Source organism: Coloeus monedula, assembly GCF_965178545.1.
Source record: "Coloeus monedula genome assembly, chromosome: 7".
Taxonomy (NCBI): domain Eukaryota; kingdom Metazoa; phylum Chordata; class Aves; order Passeriformes; family Corvidae; genus Coloeus; species Coloeus monedula.
In genome coordinates this window covers 8,471,128-8,487,156 of record NC_138787.1, presented here as the reverse complement: position 1 = coordinate 8,487,156, position 16,029 = coordinate 8,471,128, and positions in this window count along the sequence as shown.

Here is a 16,029-nt window from a genome sequence, read left to right as displayed (position 1 = left end):
CTTTTCCAGATCCGCTCCCACGGACCCTAATTCTGGTTTGGAAGCCAATTGTTCCTTGGCAGCGTTGCCATGGATCTCACTCAGAGATTTAGCAACACATTCTCCACCAGCTTACAGCAAACACCAATGTCTACAGCTAACCCACAGCTTGCTTGTACCAGAAGTTGGAAGTTATCCATATAAGATCCTGCCTATTATAATGACGGGAGGGTGGAATGCTGTGCCACATGAGACTGAGTTGTTGTAAGTGTACCTGATACTGCATTTTCACAATAAGAAGTGCCTAAACTTAAAGTCATACATAGAGATAAACATGCAGGAGGAATTAGGATTTTCCAGACATTTGCAGAGCCACTGGGATCAAACTGATGTCCCCACCAAGGGAGACATCATGGTGGGTATCTCTTATGGAACATCTAACCAAGAAATTGGGAAGCCTCCTTTAAAGAGCTAGTTGAAACTTCACAATTCTGGGTTAACACAGGGACTTCAACAACCCCCAGCACCTGCTGGAAACGCAATGCAGCAGGACATCAGCAATCCTAGAGGTTTCTGGAGGATGGCTGGGATGTGCTGCACAAGAGACTTTTCACTGGTACTGCTACTCACACCTCGGGAAGAATGTGATGACCCAGGAGAACTGTTCTGTCCCAGCCCAAGCCATTCCATGATTCTGTGACTGAGACAGTAGGGCAAAGGAAATGAGGGAGGCAGAATAATGGAGGAACAGCTTTGGCAAAAATAAGGCTGTGTGGCATCAACATGGACATCAGAATCAGGTGCCTCAAATTGCCAGTATTTTTGACTATTGCTACAATGATGATAGAAAAATATGTGTTTACAGGATCTGCAAAGCCCCTGTTCCACTGGTTCTCCTACTGCACTGAAGCATCTGACTTTAAACATGTATTCCGTAGAGAAATAAATTTCTGTTTGCTTTTCTGGGTTTTTTTTTGTGGTTTTTTTTTTTTGTTTGTTTGTTTGGGTTTTTTGTTTGGTTTTTTTTGTTTGTTTTTTTTGTGTGTGTTTTTGTTGTTGTTGTTTTGGGTTTTGTTGCTGTTGTTGTTTTGTTTTTTTAAAGTATGAGGAAGCCTTCTAAATTCTGTATTTCTTTTCTTCTGGATGAATGCACTCTCAAGCTAAGGGAGAACTCTCCTGATCAAATATTACTACCTAATGTGAATAAATAGATAAAACTTGGGGTAATGGGAGAATGGTACAGCCTCATTCACCAGGTAGGAGGAGGAATATTTTAATCCTTTGCTCCAATTAATTTTTAAATCTTCTCTCACCATTCATCAGCGGTGTAGGTAATGAGACTTCCATCAAGCACCCCAACTCTGTGAGCTGTGTGGACTTCAGACAGAAAGTCCTTCTTTCAGAAAGAAAGTTACGTAAATTTTTTGTAAAAATAATTATGTTCTTTAATGATTTTTAAAAAAATATTTAACCTTTTCCAACAACACTTGACCAGCATGAATAATTGGAAGAATTATTGGCATTATTACTAAAAAAAGTCACAGAGAAATTCTTTTTTTCCCCCTCTTCCCAGATGTCATATTTAAGCAAACAGTAAAATAATGAATAAAAACCCCTTGGACTCAATAACAAAATCCTGGACTGGAATCTGAATTTCATGACCATTATTTTACAAGTGAGACAAAAGTTCTTCAATTCCAGATTTCAGCTGTGCTAAAATACTCAAGCAATCTTTATTCTATCCACGTGGAAAGAATGTAAGAGAATATTGCCATTGTGATGGTTTCCTTTAACACACTACTGAGATTACTACAAATAGATGCATTTAATCCCAGGAATTTTTTTGGGAATACCAGGAAACCCAAATGAGCAAATGGATGGAAACATACAAACATTAATTTGACTGCTATTCAGAAACCAGCGGCCTAGATTTCTGGCTTGATTTTTTGTATATGTGTTCTTAGCCCCTTTTCCTTTGGCTATATCTGTTAATAACAAAGAAGTTCCACTCTCACTGTTAGGAAGACAGTGGAATTTGGCTGCTCAAAGGCAAATTTTTAGTTGGACATTTTGAATGCTCTTTTATATTTCACATATTTGTGTCTAAAGGACAATCTGACCGTGAATAAACCCTTAGGTGAGAAAGTGGCTTTAACACACAGCTTTGACTTCAGCATTATTCCATAGTTTCATTCTTTCTTGAGAGTTCAACAGAGCAGGCTATAATTTATAGTAAATTACACTTAAGGCTACAAAATTCTGACAGTTTTACTCCTGTGTTGTTCAATGCACTAAGTGACCCTATCACGAGGCTGTTGACCTGGCACCCTTGGGAAGTACAGCAGATTTTTCTCAGCTAATGCATGGCCTCACTCAGCAGGACAGGGCAGGCTTGCTCTAAGAAAAGGGCAGCACAACAACCCCATGTTCCTGTTACCCGAACTACTGCTACACAAATGAAGAAATGAGAGGCACCCATCAGTTGAAATAAATATTGGAAAGAAATTCTAACATGTATTTGTCCCTTACAACTAACACTTGCACCAAAACTGTCTATCATATAGCAGAATGATTACTCCTTAATCAAAGCCATAATTAGCTGTGTATTTCAAAAACCTATTTTTCATATCAATGTGAGCATGAACTCAGACTGCCACAGACTGGGATACACATGCACTCTGACAAAGGGATACCCTGTTATCTTCTGTGCCACTGCTCAAAAAACCCAGACTGTTGCCAGATGCTAAAAGCAGACTTCATGGCTTGTAGTAATCATAGTAGAGCCACATGAAGTGCCCTACAAAGAAACAGAAACATAATTTAAAAAACCCACAGATGATTTAACAACATTAATCCCTTTATCAGTAGTTACTCTAATAATTTCCCCATCGAAAAAAATATTAGATTCATAGATTTTGATTCATATATAGAGTATTTTTAAATGACTTAACTAGAAAGTCCATCTTCCCTAAATGTGTACTGTGCAAACATGCACCACCAATCACAAGACGGAACTAACAAAAATAACCTTAATGAAAAATTGAAGCGTAAAAGAGCTTCTGTATCCAGCTGAAGACTTCACAATGAAATTAGAACAATCCTAAACTAATGGTACAGTCACTGAAAGATTTTTCCATTCCTCTTTTCAGAAAACCCTATATGAAATGCTGAGATCTGGGAATGTACGTCTGGCTACGGTAGCTGTTCTTAACCCCACCAGAAGAGTTATGAAATTTGAAGCAGCAACCTTTGTGTTACCCTAATTCACACTTCAACTCCCAGCTAACTCCTAAAACAAAACCATGCAAAAGTCTACCTTGAAGACTAAATCATAAAAACATTCAAAACTACTGTGACCAGAACGGTGAAAGGTAGGTTAGAAGCTAATCCATGCTCCAGACTTGATCTTTTGGGGACACTGGGGGGGCACAAAAAGCCTCATCTTCCTGCAATTTCTGGTAATACACTCAATGTTTCCCTGAGTAATGTGATGAACTGACTGCAACCTTCATTGCCTCCCCCCCCTGCACTGCTGGGGGAAAAGGTGGAGAAAACTGGGATGCAAGTTGAGCCTGTGAAGAAGGGAGGGCGGGGGAAAGGTGTTTTTAGGATTTGTTTTTATTTCTCATTACCCTACTTGGATTTGATTGGTAATAAATTCAACTCATTTCCTGAAGTCCCATCTGTTTTGCCTGTGACTGTAATGAGTGAGTGATCTCTCCCTGCCCTTATGCCAATCCATGAGCGTTTTATTATATTTTCTCTCCCTTGCCCAGATGAGGGGTGATAGAGAGAATTTGGTAGGCACCTGGCATCCAGTCAGGGTAAACTCATCACAGGTATGCAACACCTCTGGATTTTGAAAATTCTAGAGAAAAATATGAAATAATTTCTCCAACTCCTATTATGTACTACTTAGAGCATATGTTAGATTTTTGAGTTTTGACTAGCTCTATACTTCTTGATCAAATTAAGCTATTTACTGAATGCAAGCATACTCCTATAGCAGAAGGATCCTACACCACCAAATGCCTTTGAGAAAAAAAGAAATTCCCTACTGAATGAGAAGCTTAGAATATCTTAAGTCTTTCAGTGAGGATACACTAGTAATGGAAATACAGTTTGCTTTTGAAAGTACTATTCCAGAAGGTGAACTGACTCCAAAAGCAGTAGGAAACTGAAACACCCTAAAACATTTTTTTCCTCCTCCCTCCACCATCATTATAGTTTACCACAGCTTAACTATTCTGTAGGGCCAATGTATCGGTGTGCAATGGGGACCCCAGCTGTGGAAGTCCAAGGTCTAAACAAGTAACCTGAATTAAATCATGGCAGGGGCAAGCCCAGTACTGTACCTTGAAGTGATACATCTACTCTGAGCATAGCACTGCAAAGATTCCCCCAGGACTGCCACTGTTTCCGAACACTCCTCTGTGATTTGGATAAAAAGCTGCCAGGGTGTTTCCTCGGAGACTTCACATCACCTCAAAAGAATGCTGTCGACACCTAATCTTGCAGCACAGAGCGCCAGACATTTTCCAATAGGTCCATTTCTCTGAAGCTCTTCGTCACCAGGTGATTACCACCCTATATTCAACTGGAAATTCAATTTTCATCCCTAAAGCTGAAAACCCATCAGGTGGTAAAAACCCCAACTCATTGCTTCAAGGACACCATCTCAAGCAACTACTAATGGCACAGACTTAGTGCTACTCATCAAGAAGACAAACTGCTAACACTTCTTCAGTATAAAACATTACCAGAGAGCTATTTCAGAATAACCTCTGCACGTGGACATTTATTTTTAGGACAAAGTGTATTTTAATTCTGGAAGAATTACTCCTTTCAAATGTAACATACAGAAGAAAGAGAAGAATACCTAACAAATACCAGTCATTCCTTGATGGGACAAGGATGGAGAACACACCATCACCCCATGACCTACCCCAAGAGCAGTCATGCAACAGAAGGTATGTTTTTGGACAGTTGCCAGCTTCTTAGCCTTCCTCCAGGACCTTCACACAGTGTTTGGTAATTCCTGCCTTTCCATAAAGACACACAATTTATCTTACATTGAGCACTGATGGACACTCAACAGTGATCTGCTGCTTTCAGTTTTCCTTTGTATATCTACCGAACTTATTTGAATATGGTTAACCTGGAAGAAGTTTGCATGGTTTTATCACTACACTCTGTGCAAAATGAAAAAGTCACAGTAAAAAACCAAAAAACAAACCACACCAGTTTTTAAATCACCAGTAGAAAGAAGCAGTCTCCCAAAATAAAATTACTTGAAAGAGAATGCAATTCTGCTGCATAAGTACAAAACTCAAGTGAACACAGTTTTCCTTCATCCTTCTAAAAGTCTGTTGAAAAAGGATGTAGAGGAGTAGGAAGCAGCAACTTTAAGGATTCTCCAAAGATCCACGTGTCCTTCTGAATCCTATTCCTATAAAGGGAAGCCTTCCTAGTGAAAGGAGACACCTGCTTTTCTGTAGTGCACAGCTCCCCTATGGACCATGAATAATATGATACATTTCAGCAGTGGTTTTCATCCTTCTGAATCCAGTGGTAATCCTATTTAAAATACAGAATGGATTTTCTGAGGTAATAAATTATCTGTTATTAACATAAAATTTTTGGACAAATTTGGCTTTACAAAATTAACTACAGCTTTCTAAATACCTGGATAATTGGTCAGTTGTATTTTGATATCCTGCTTTCTCAGATTGATATTCTCCTATTCAAGCTCAAACACAACTCAGACAAGGCAAAATAATATTCTGCACTCTAAAGATGATGTTTGTATTTCATTTGTTCACATTGTTACATGCTGAACTAAACATTTAGACACAGCTAAGAAACTAAAAACATTGATGGAAAGCTAAGCTACATATATATGTAGCACTCGAACATTAATCTGTTTCCCAGGTCTGAAAGTCCAAGGCTAGAAGAAATATTTATTATTAAGAATCTCTCTTAGACATTCAATCCAACTGGTCCTGCTCAAGTTTGCTTATGCAAGCTATACTGAACTTAAAATAGTAATTCTCAATTAGTTGGTGATGTTTTTGCTTTCTTGCTTTTCTTCTAGCCTCAGGAAAATTACAATCTTTGCTGTGCAGGTTTTTATAAGGCTTATACATACCTGATCATAAAAATAGATGCTCTGAATAGAAGGCAGTACAACCCTCCTCCCCCCCAGTCAAGGTTATGATCTCACCAAAATTGACCACCTACAGCATGAACCTAGCAAAGCCAAGAAATACAGTTTGAAAACAAATTATTGTTAATTTTATAATCAGCTTTAGTATAGCAACTGTCCCTATCTGTCCTATTAGGGGCAGCACCTCTGCTGCAGGTATATGCAGCATCTTCACCAGAGTGCTAGTGCTGTAAGAGCAGTACCAGAATACAATCATGAGCTGCTCTCAGACTGCCCCGATGAGTGATCCACTCTCAAACTCCACTTGGCACATGGAGAGCAGCAGCAGCTACAAAGTCAGGGGTAAGGCCTTTCAAAGCTGTAGCTCAAAGTCTTAAACAGGTTTGAACAAATTAAAACTGAAAACTCAATCAGCAGCCCAGACCTCTTTGGAGGGGTTTCCACAAATATACATTATTTACTAATAAAAAAATAATTGCAGTTTTGCAAAGGTTTTTGCTAAGTCTATTTGATGAGTTTATTTAGTATTATTTTACATGGCTATGCTCATTTCAGCCACACTGAATGGATAATGAAAATCACTCAATATCATTGCCTTTCCAGCTGTACTTCTAGCTGAAATATTAAGCTATCACATAACAGTGGCAGCTCTCCAGGCAGGGGAAGAGTGTTTTGCACCTGTTTACAAGTGTATTTAGGCATTATTCATCATTACCTTGACTCTACGTCTGACTAAATACATTCATGGAAGACTCATTTTCCTTTATGCCTACTTCAGTGCCCTCTTACAGTCTTAGGTCTTCACTCTGTAAATGAGGGGGAACCCCCAAAGGCACTTGCCATTTTGCTTTCCTGCATCACTGTGGTGGGTCGTTCCTGGCTGGATGCCAGGCGCCCACCAAATCTGCTCTATCACTTTCCTCCTCATCTGGACAGGGGACAGAAAACGTAATACAAAATATAATAAAAGGTTCATCATCTGAAAGGCAGGGAGAGATCACTCGCCCATTACCCCTGCAGGCCAAACAGACTGGACTTGAGGAAATGAGTTGAATTTATCACCAATCAAATCAGAGTAGGACCCTGTAGCACTCCCACTACCAAAACCTTGCCATGCAAACCCAATCTTCTGTGATTTAAAGAACCCCTAATATGCATTCATTTAACATTTCCTTTAAGATCTTTGAAGCCACCCATCTGCTGACCTACACCAAATTTACATATGCAAATTTCTCTTAGATGCTCCTTTCCAAGAGAAACCTCATCCCTGAGGATTGTCTTCTGCTACTGATCTTACTCCTCAGTGTCAGTAACTTACACAAGCATCATTCCAAGCACAGGCATAAAGGCAAAGGACAGTTTTACTCCTGCAAACACTGACCAATCCCTCTTCTTATTTTTAGTATCACAATTGCTCTAGGAGTTTGAATCAGACTTGAGCTGTTTTGACAGCGTTACACAACTTGGGAATTGAAATCAAAAGTACAAATCAAACTTGATGACAAAATTTAGTTATTTTAGAGCCATGATATGATGTAATGAACAACTGGGAAAATTCAAAACTAATAGAGCTCCTTTGCTAAGCTTTGTCCAAGATATTGACATCACTGCTAAACCTAAAAAATATGGGAGGTTATTTGAGGAACAAATCGGACCGTAAGGAAAATGTATGAATTTCACCACCCCAAGATTCTGATTAATTCCAGTCACTGCTTACCAGCTATGATCAACCTATTCTCCCTTAATTTGTCAGAATATCTCCTGTTCTTAAGGGAAGTGCTAGGCAAGAACCTAACCAATTTAGAGAGGAATAGGTCTTGAAAATGTTTTGCCCACACCGATCTGTATAAACTACACATTTGCTAAATGCCTGTGATGCCCAAAGTGGCTACCTAAAAAACAGAGACGAGACAGGAATAAGGAAATAAAGGCAGGTATTTATTTGAAAGGCCTTTAAAGGTACCCCCTGGGGAGCCAGAGGCTACTGCCAAGATGGACCCCACATCACAAGTTCTTCACACTTTTGTAAGTTTGGTTCATCTGCATATCAGGGTTAATTCCCCAATTAAAGCTTCAGTTAATGATGTCAGTTCCACAAGCCTGCCCCCCCTTTAGAGGCTTTTGGTTTATACTTTTTGGCCCTAGGACAGTCTGAGTGTCCTTGGAGAGCAGGCCTGGAGAGGCTTTGTTATGTCTGCCTAGCATGAGAGAGCAGAACTTAACTGGCTACAAGAAACTTCAGTTACACACTAGGCAGTACAGGATTTGAAAAATATGAAAGTTAAAACCTAAGACATCACCTGCAATTAGATTTTTTTAGCATGAGTATTCCTTTAGGTGTGACTGTATCTTGTCTGCCCTCTCTATTGCTTTATAAGGGTAGCAGAGCTTTAACTGCATTTCAGGAGGGTTGGCTGATTGGTTGTTTTGTTTTTAACAAGACAATTTTTTTAGACTTCAGAGATTTTAACCTATATTTCTTCAGCTAATTGGGATGGTGGGGCAGGGTGGGTGACAGAAAAGGATCATTGCTGATATATACAAATTTACTTTGAAGGTATATACATGTTTCAGCATAAATGAAATTTATTCCCCAAAGACTCATCTATGGGATTCAAAGGTATTCTACACTGAGCTTCAGGCAAAAAAGTGCAATTTGAAGACTGAAGAGAGCACACTACAAATCCTTTCTACAATTCTGCATCAACAGGTAAAAATTTCATGCATAAATCTGATTCTAAACAGCAACACACAAAAAACTCCAAGGAACTGCTGAAGGGAAGCAGCATGGGCAGTCAGCGCCTCAGAGGAACAGGACTTTAACACGTTCCTTGTTATTTGATAGCTAGTCTTAATATAGTTAGAAAAGTCTGACACAGATGAAGACTGACTTTATCAAGACAGGATTGGTAAAACTTATTACTTTTGTGAGTAGGCAAAAGACATGGAGGGTATGAAAAAGTTCTAGGAAACAATGAAAATTCATTTTTCTCTACACTGAAACAAAAATCATTCCACATAGCAAGCAGAAAATTTAGCGTGGTTCAGAATAAAACAGGGGCTTTGAGAGGGGGGGAAAAAAGATAAATAATTTGGTTACATTAAAAGCCTAAAACTACCTTTTACAGAAAGTTGAGAACATACCTACAACTTATCACAACATAGGATATGAGATATTTTCCACAAGATCCTTTCCCTATCGTCTCTTCCAGTTGGGGCAACAGCCATACAGAAGACTCTACCGATCTAAAATTCACGGTAGCGGGTAGGTGGTTTCTCAGTGTGGGACCAGTGACACAGTAGACATATGGGAGTCCTCAGAGGCTGCCAGACTGATGGAGCTGTGGCTTTCCAGAGGGTTGCTATCAGGAGCATCTGGAAAGGACATGGACAGCAGGAACTCTGTCCTATACCTACACTGAGCAGAGGGTGAGAAAACCACCAAACCAGGCTGAATGAACACGAGTGGCTGTTCAGGGAACATTTTCTTTTGATGCTCTATGGGACAGAGCCAAAAGAGCTTGCAGTGCTAAAAAGGGATTTGGTCTTGTAAGGCAAGAACAGGACAATTAAGGAGATGATCAGACCTGAGGGAGAAGAACCTCCCAGATCTGTGTTCTGCTGTACACTGGTCAACACAAAAGCCAGAAGAGCAACAGTGGGGAGAGGGAGGCTGCTGCTCCACTTCTGCCAGTGAAGGCTTCGGCCTGTGGCCGCTGCTTGCCCTCAGTGGAAAGTTAAAACGCCAGAGTGGGAAGAAACAGGAAGGTTTTGCATTATGCTGTTATTTGCCATGCCAGCAACAGCCAAAACAGATTAGTCGGTGTCCAAATTCACGAGCATGTCCTTGAGAGCCAGCTTCCCAGTTGTTCACCATTTATCTACCCCTCATCTCCTTTTAAGAGAGTGTTAACTGTTTCAAACCTTAAGTAAGTCACCCTCTGATTATTTATCTCAATTTCAGTTAAAGTGAGTATTACTGGCATGGCTGGTTTCCCCAAGAGCAAAACAAAATTTTTGTGTAAAAATCCACCTGTCTCCACAACCAAGTTAACAAAATAGTTGTAAAGAAATGGAATTTAGAGCAGTCATTAAAGACAACATCCCATAATGATGATGAATTTTTGGAGAAGCTACAGATACTTCTACAGTTTCACTCTAATGAACTGCAATAATAATCTATTCTTCTGGGTAGACTACATAATCTCCTAAATATGAGGAGGTTGGGGCTCTGAGAAAATTCACTTCAATGCTTTTTTTGAAATCAAGTACGCTTCTTGCAGTTACTGGGACACTAATACTGAAAATTATTTCAAACAAAAAAAAAAACCCTACACTCCCACAAAAATTTGAAAGTGAATGCAAATTGTCTTATTTTAAAAATCTTTTAGAATATTTAATTATCAGACTGTGCCTTTAATTAAATACAACCACAGAAGGAAATTTGGGTTTGGAGTACTGAAGATATAGGTTGAGAAAGAAGAAAGTGGTAACAATGAAGAAAAAAAAGAGAGAGAAGAAATAGGTAGGAGACTAGGTGAAATAGGAACAAACCTTTGTCTTTTGACCCTAGATACGAAAGCTTCTACTGAGTTCTGTAAAACTGAATTTAGAGTGCAACAAAAAGGCATTTCTAATTAAAGTTAATTAGGCCAGACAATGCTACAGGGAACAAAGCTGTAGATGGAGAGTTTGAAAAGACCATGCAGACAGTTGTGGGCAACAAAAGGAAAGAGCAAAAGAAAGTGAAAAAGTTATGAATGAATAGGAGAAAAAAAGAGCACGGTCCTCCTTTATAGAGGAAGAGGATGCAAGAAGCAGGAACAGCCAATAGAAAGCAAAGGAGAGAATCTACTGGAGAAAAATAAAGTGTGATAGCTTTAAGGGGTAAAGCACAAACAGCAGAGACTATTTGCTGAATGAATATCAGGATTAAGAATAATTTAATATGTAGACAAATTTAATAAATTGTTTTTTGATATTAATTTCTGGAAAATTAAATTTGATACTTAAATTAATGGAAAACAGATGCACATGCGAGGCAAGGAAAAATATACAAGAGCTAGAAAGATCACAGATACACAAAATTATGGTTTATGCATTTCTGCAATATCTTGCTGTGAGTCACCTTCCATCTAAATAAAGCCTTTGCCACCTTATTTTATCAGATTACCTAAAATCATGACTCAAAAAATAAATGTTTCTCTGGTATAAAATACATGGATTTTTTTTTTCTGCATGAAAGTTTCCAGGAATTTGTGTCTCATCTTGGCAAAAGAACCTAGTACAAAACATGAAAGGATGCTGATTTGCCAAAGCTCAAATGAGTAAAAAAATGTAAACACTTTAGGACGCTTAGAAGACGTGAGTGCATATGAGAGTTGGTGTCAAGAGTGAGTACAGAGCTCTTGTGCCTGTCAGGAGACCATCAGTGTGAAGAAAGCTATTTATACTTATTTACACTAACTAAAAATAACAATATTCCTTCTGCAATATATTTACAAACTAAAAGCTTTTTTAAACTGTGTTGGTAATAGCAACTATAAAGCATCATAAGAGAAATGCTTCAGAGCACAGCTGTATTTTATGCAAATATTTACTATCACACATTGCAATTAAAAAAGCACATCGGTTACAGTACTAAAACTATACAAATAGCTTACTTACATTCTAAATTGCAAACTGTTTTTAAATAAGAATATGTTTGAATAGATTACAGGCAAGAGAACTAAATTTCTTATTCCAGGTTAAAATCCATTAAAGCCATACTGAGTGGGATTACATAGGTATAACTCATATGAACATCTGGCTATGCAGTTAGTGCCAGCTCCTTTCTAAGCAACAAGCAGTAGAGCACATTGAGCTAGATTTAGTGTCAAATATTTAAATTTATTTCAGCTTTTATCACAGATTAGAGAGAAAGATATGTTTGTAATAGTGTCGTTTTTCATTAAAACACAACGGAAGACCTTGCAAGAACACTTTAAGTTCCAGGTTTTTAAATGATCTGTATTGTATTAGATGAGTCTTTTAAATGCTTTTTATGTAAGTAAGAGTTTTTTCAGTTTCTTTATTGGCTGTTTTTACTTTTTTAACCTTTCTCAGCAGCACCAGAAAATGGCTGATGCAGGGTTAGTGCAGATCTCCAAGCATCCTGGCACAGAAGGCAACATAAAGAATCCTCCCAGGATCTCAAGTAGTGCATCACATTCACTTGCACAGGGTCATACATTGATTTTTTCCATTTGGGACTGGAAGAACATTTCTTGTGCTACCAGACAAGTCAAAAATCTTCAAAATCTTCAAAATCTTCAACTTGTCCTGCAGCACAGTGAGTAGCTCACCTGCTTAGGCCACCTTGAGTCATCTTCCTTAATTAGTGACGACATCATGGCACAGATCAACGATGTTCTTTCGTTTCTGTCTGATGTTCTAGGAGAGAAATATCTGATATAAACAACCTTTCAGGCTGTCAGACCAGACTAAGGGACCTCTTGAAAGAAGAATTTAGCTCATTCAGGCTGGCATCTGTACAAAGGTTTCCTAGGTAGTGCAGACAGGCTTAGTACGAGACACTCCAAGAGTGAAAAGAGAAATCAGTGCTCAACTAAACAGAAAGACGTTCCCCCAGCCTTGCTTTATCCTGTTGGCATGGCACGTATCTGACAGGCAAAAATCCCATATTTAGAGAAGACTGTATTTGAAGTCTCTATATATTTGGCACATACAGATATTCCCCACTGCCTTGTTAAACATTGAGTACTAATTACATATTTTTCTGCTTATAAGCAACACTTAAATTTACACGTAATAAGTCTACTTACAATCAGGATGTAATACCTTAATGAAAATTACAGTGTCTTTATCATAAAAAGCTTTTCTAGAATAAAAAGCGGTAGAAGAAGAGTAACTTTTAGAACCTAAGTTTTTAGATGCTTCTTTTAAGGTTACAACAGAGCCCCTAAGCAGGAGGAATGTTACATATACATATGTATATATACACTTCAATTTGTACTTCAATTGAGGCAAAAATCATATTAGCCTTATTATATATTTCATATTATTCCTATTTTGTAGAGAACCCTTTAGAAAAGCTTCCTATACTTCTAGTTTGATCTTTTACCTTTTTTATCTAAAAAAAACCTCTGGGAAGAAGTTCAACAAGGAATGAGAACAGTTGTTGATGCTTTCTCATTCCGGGTCTGTTGCACACAGTTCACATGCATTCAGGGCTCAGATTAACCCAGTCCATTTTAAACAGCAGATAATTTAAAAAATAAAAAAAAAATAGGCATCATAAATTACATTTCATCCAGAAGGCTCTTAAAATGCTTTATAGACTCTACACACAGATCACTCCATCAGTCACCAAAAGCAAGTACCTCTGGGATGAAATGCAACAACTGTTCCACAGGGCACGGCAGAGGAGAGGAAGTGAGGAATACCAGCACATCGAATTGCAATTGCAGGGGGAATTTAGGTAGGAAGAATGTAATTACCCCGTTTGGAGCCTGGCCAGACCACGGGGGTTAACATCTTATAAAGAGCCCTCTGAGAATTTTAACAACCCCTAGTGCTCAGGACCTTTAATTTATATTAGCCCTCAGGAGCAAGGCTAACTGCTCTGCTCAACTGGGTTTGTGCGCTGCAGGAAACGGGGGAAATCAACTTCTAGCTGTTCTCTGCTTCCACCCAACTACTAAGCAGATTAATACTACTTAGGCTGCAACTTCTCACAAAAATGCAGCAGAAGGCAACAGGAATGAAAGCTGCACAGAATTAGAGCCGTTCTTATCTATCTTTCAGAAGCCATAGAGGAAAAAAATGTTTCCTACTTGAAAAAGTCCTAACTCCCCATACAGAAAGCACTCGAGATCATTTCAGATGGTATAACAATAATAGACACTATAAAGATATACAGGTTAGGAATATAACATCAGAACACCCGTTCCCTCTCCAACATCAGCCTCTGAGAAAGAGCGTGAAACTAAAGCACGTGTATAGATCAGTTGGTTTCTTAAATGAAGGGAGCAGTTGTCACCAATTATTCTTACTTATATATCTGATGCATGTGCTTTTAAATTTTTTTGTAAGTGAGAGAAAACTAAAGGCAACAACGAAAATAAGAAAGATGAGTAGGTGAAAAAAAAAGAAACATAAGCACGCGGTTCATCTTACTTTTTTTCCATTGTCACCTTCAAGCAATTAAAGAAAAAACAGTAGACTTGATCCCCAGCTTCTTTCCTCTAAAATTAAATATCAAGTGAGGCTACAATGGAGCATAGATTTTCACTCCCATTGAACCAAAAGCATTTGGAGCAAGTTCCAAGAGATTGCCAAACTCTCTTTGAAATTGTTTACATTATGTATCCATACCCCACAGAAGGGTCTTATTCTTCAACTAGGTTACAAACAATTTAGAGTCATACAACTTCTCTATTATAGCCTACTGTAATGCAGTACAGATATTGTTACTTCATTGTTTTTAAACTTCTGAATGTCCACAGGGTTGCATTTCCTTTGACTAATTTATTTTGTCCACTTCAGACATGCATAATAATAAAAGTATCACGGTATTCTACATTATTTTCTCTTAAAGCCTCTCATTTGTTTCATCTTATAATGAGAAACTGAAAGAAGAAACAATGAAAGGCTCCTCCAAAGCAAGCAAAGCAGAGCCCTTTAGCTTGTAAATATTGCTTGGGCCCAGCAGAGATGCTGTATATCACATGGACAACACTATTGCTGCAGGAGCTTTGTGATTTATGCTAATGAGAAAAGCCACCTTGACGAACAGAAAACAAAGGGCAGAACAGTTCAGTGCTGATGCAGATTTCAAATATTAGGTTTAAGTTTCACAGGAAATACCGAAGGCCAGTGGTTACAGGAATCTCACAATGCTGGCACATATCTGGGAATGCTCGCTGGAGGAACGTCAGTCAGAGGCACAAATCATCAGTGATTTGTATCATGCAGCTTTATCCCAGGACTCATCAGCTCTGTGTGCTCTGGGGAAGAGTGGATCCCCTTAAAAAATCCCCTGCTTTTTTGAGGGGATTCACAGACCAGGACTTTTAACTACAGAAACACCTTCGAAAAAGCACATCGTTCAGTCTTTTTACGTAAGCCCGTCTTGCAAGACTGCTCCATATCCCTGCAGCTATAAGGGAGAACTTGTCTTGCTACAGGCGTTTATGTTCAAACAGGTCCCAGCACCGGATTGGTGTGCTCCTCTTCTCCCCCACAAACAGCTCTGGTGTATTTCTAAAGGGTTAAGCAAGTGTTCAGGAGCCTAATATTTTTCCCTGACTATCAAAATTACATGAACTTTTTTGAGTCTCTAAGAACTAGATTTTGAAAACCATTTAAGTGCATGGAAGTTTTCACATGTGCTCATCCCTGACTTCTGAGCATTTAGGAAAACCCCAGTGCTGGTTTAGAATCTTTGTGTTCTTCCTATGTTCAAAGATGACCAAACCCAAAAGTGCAAGCTTTCAAAGTCCATAAAAGGCAAAAATTTGTAATTCAAGAACTCAGAATGTGTTACACAATACAGATCTGCTCTGAGGTCTGAGTTCATTCCATGGACCTAGAAACTAATATGAATGAGTAGGTAGGTTACTTTTAGGGATAATATCTGTCATTTTGACCATACAAAGAATTGGTCTAAGTTAAAAACTAATTCCTTTTCCATATCTACTACGTGGAGGAGATCATGTCAGCTTGTTGGCAAAGAAGAGCAAAAAGCAGTGACTTGAGATGTGGATTTATCCCTTTATAACAACCACACCATGCAAATTATCATGTACATAAATTAATCTCATGTTTTCACTTTTTACTTGACTAAAGTGTCACAGGCCATGGAGCAAATTTTGTCCTCATGA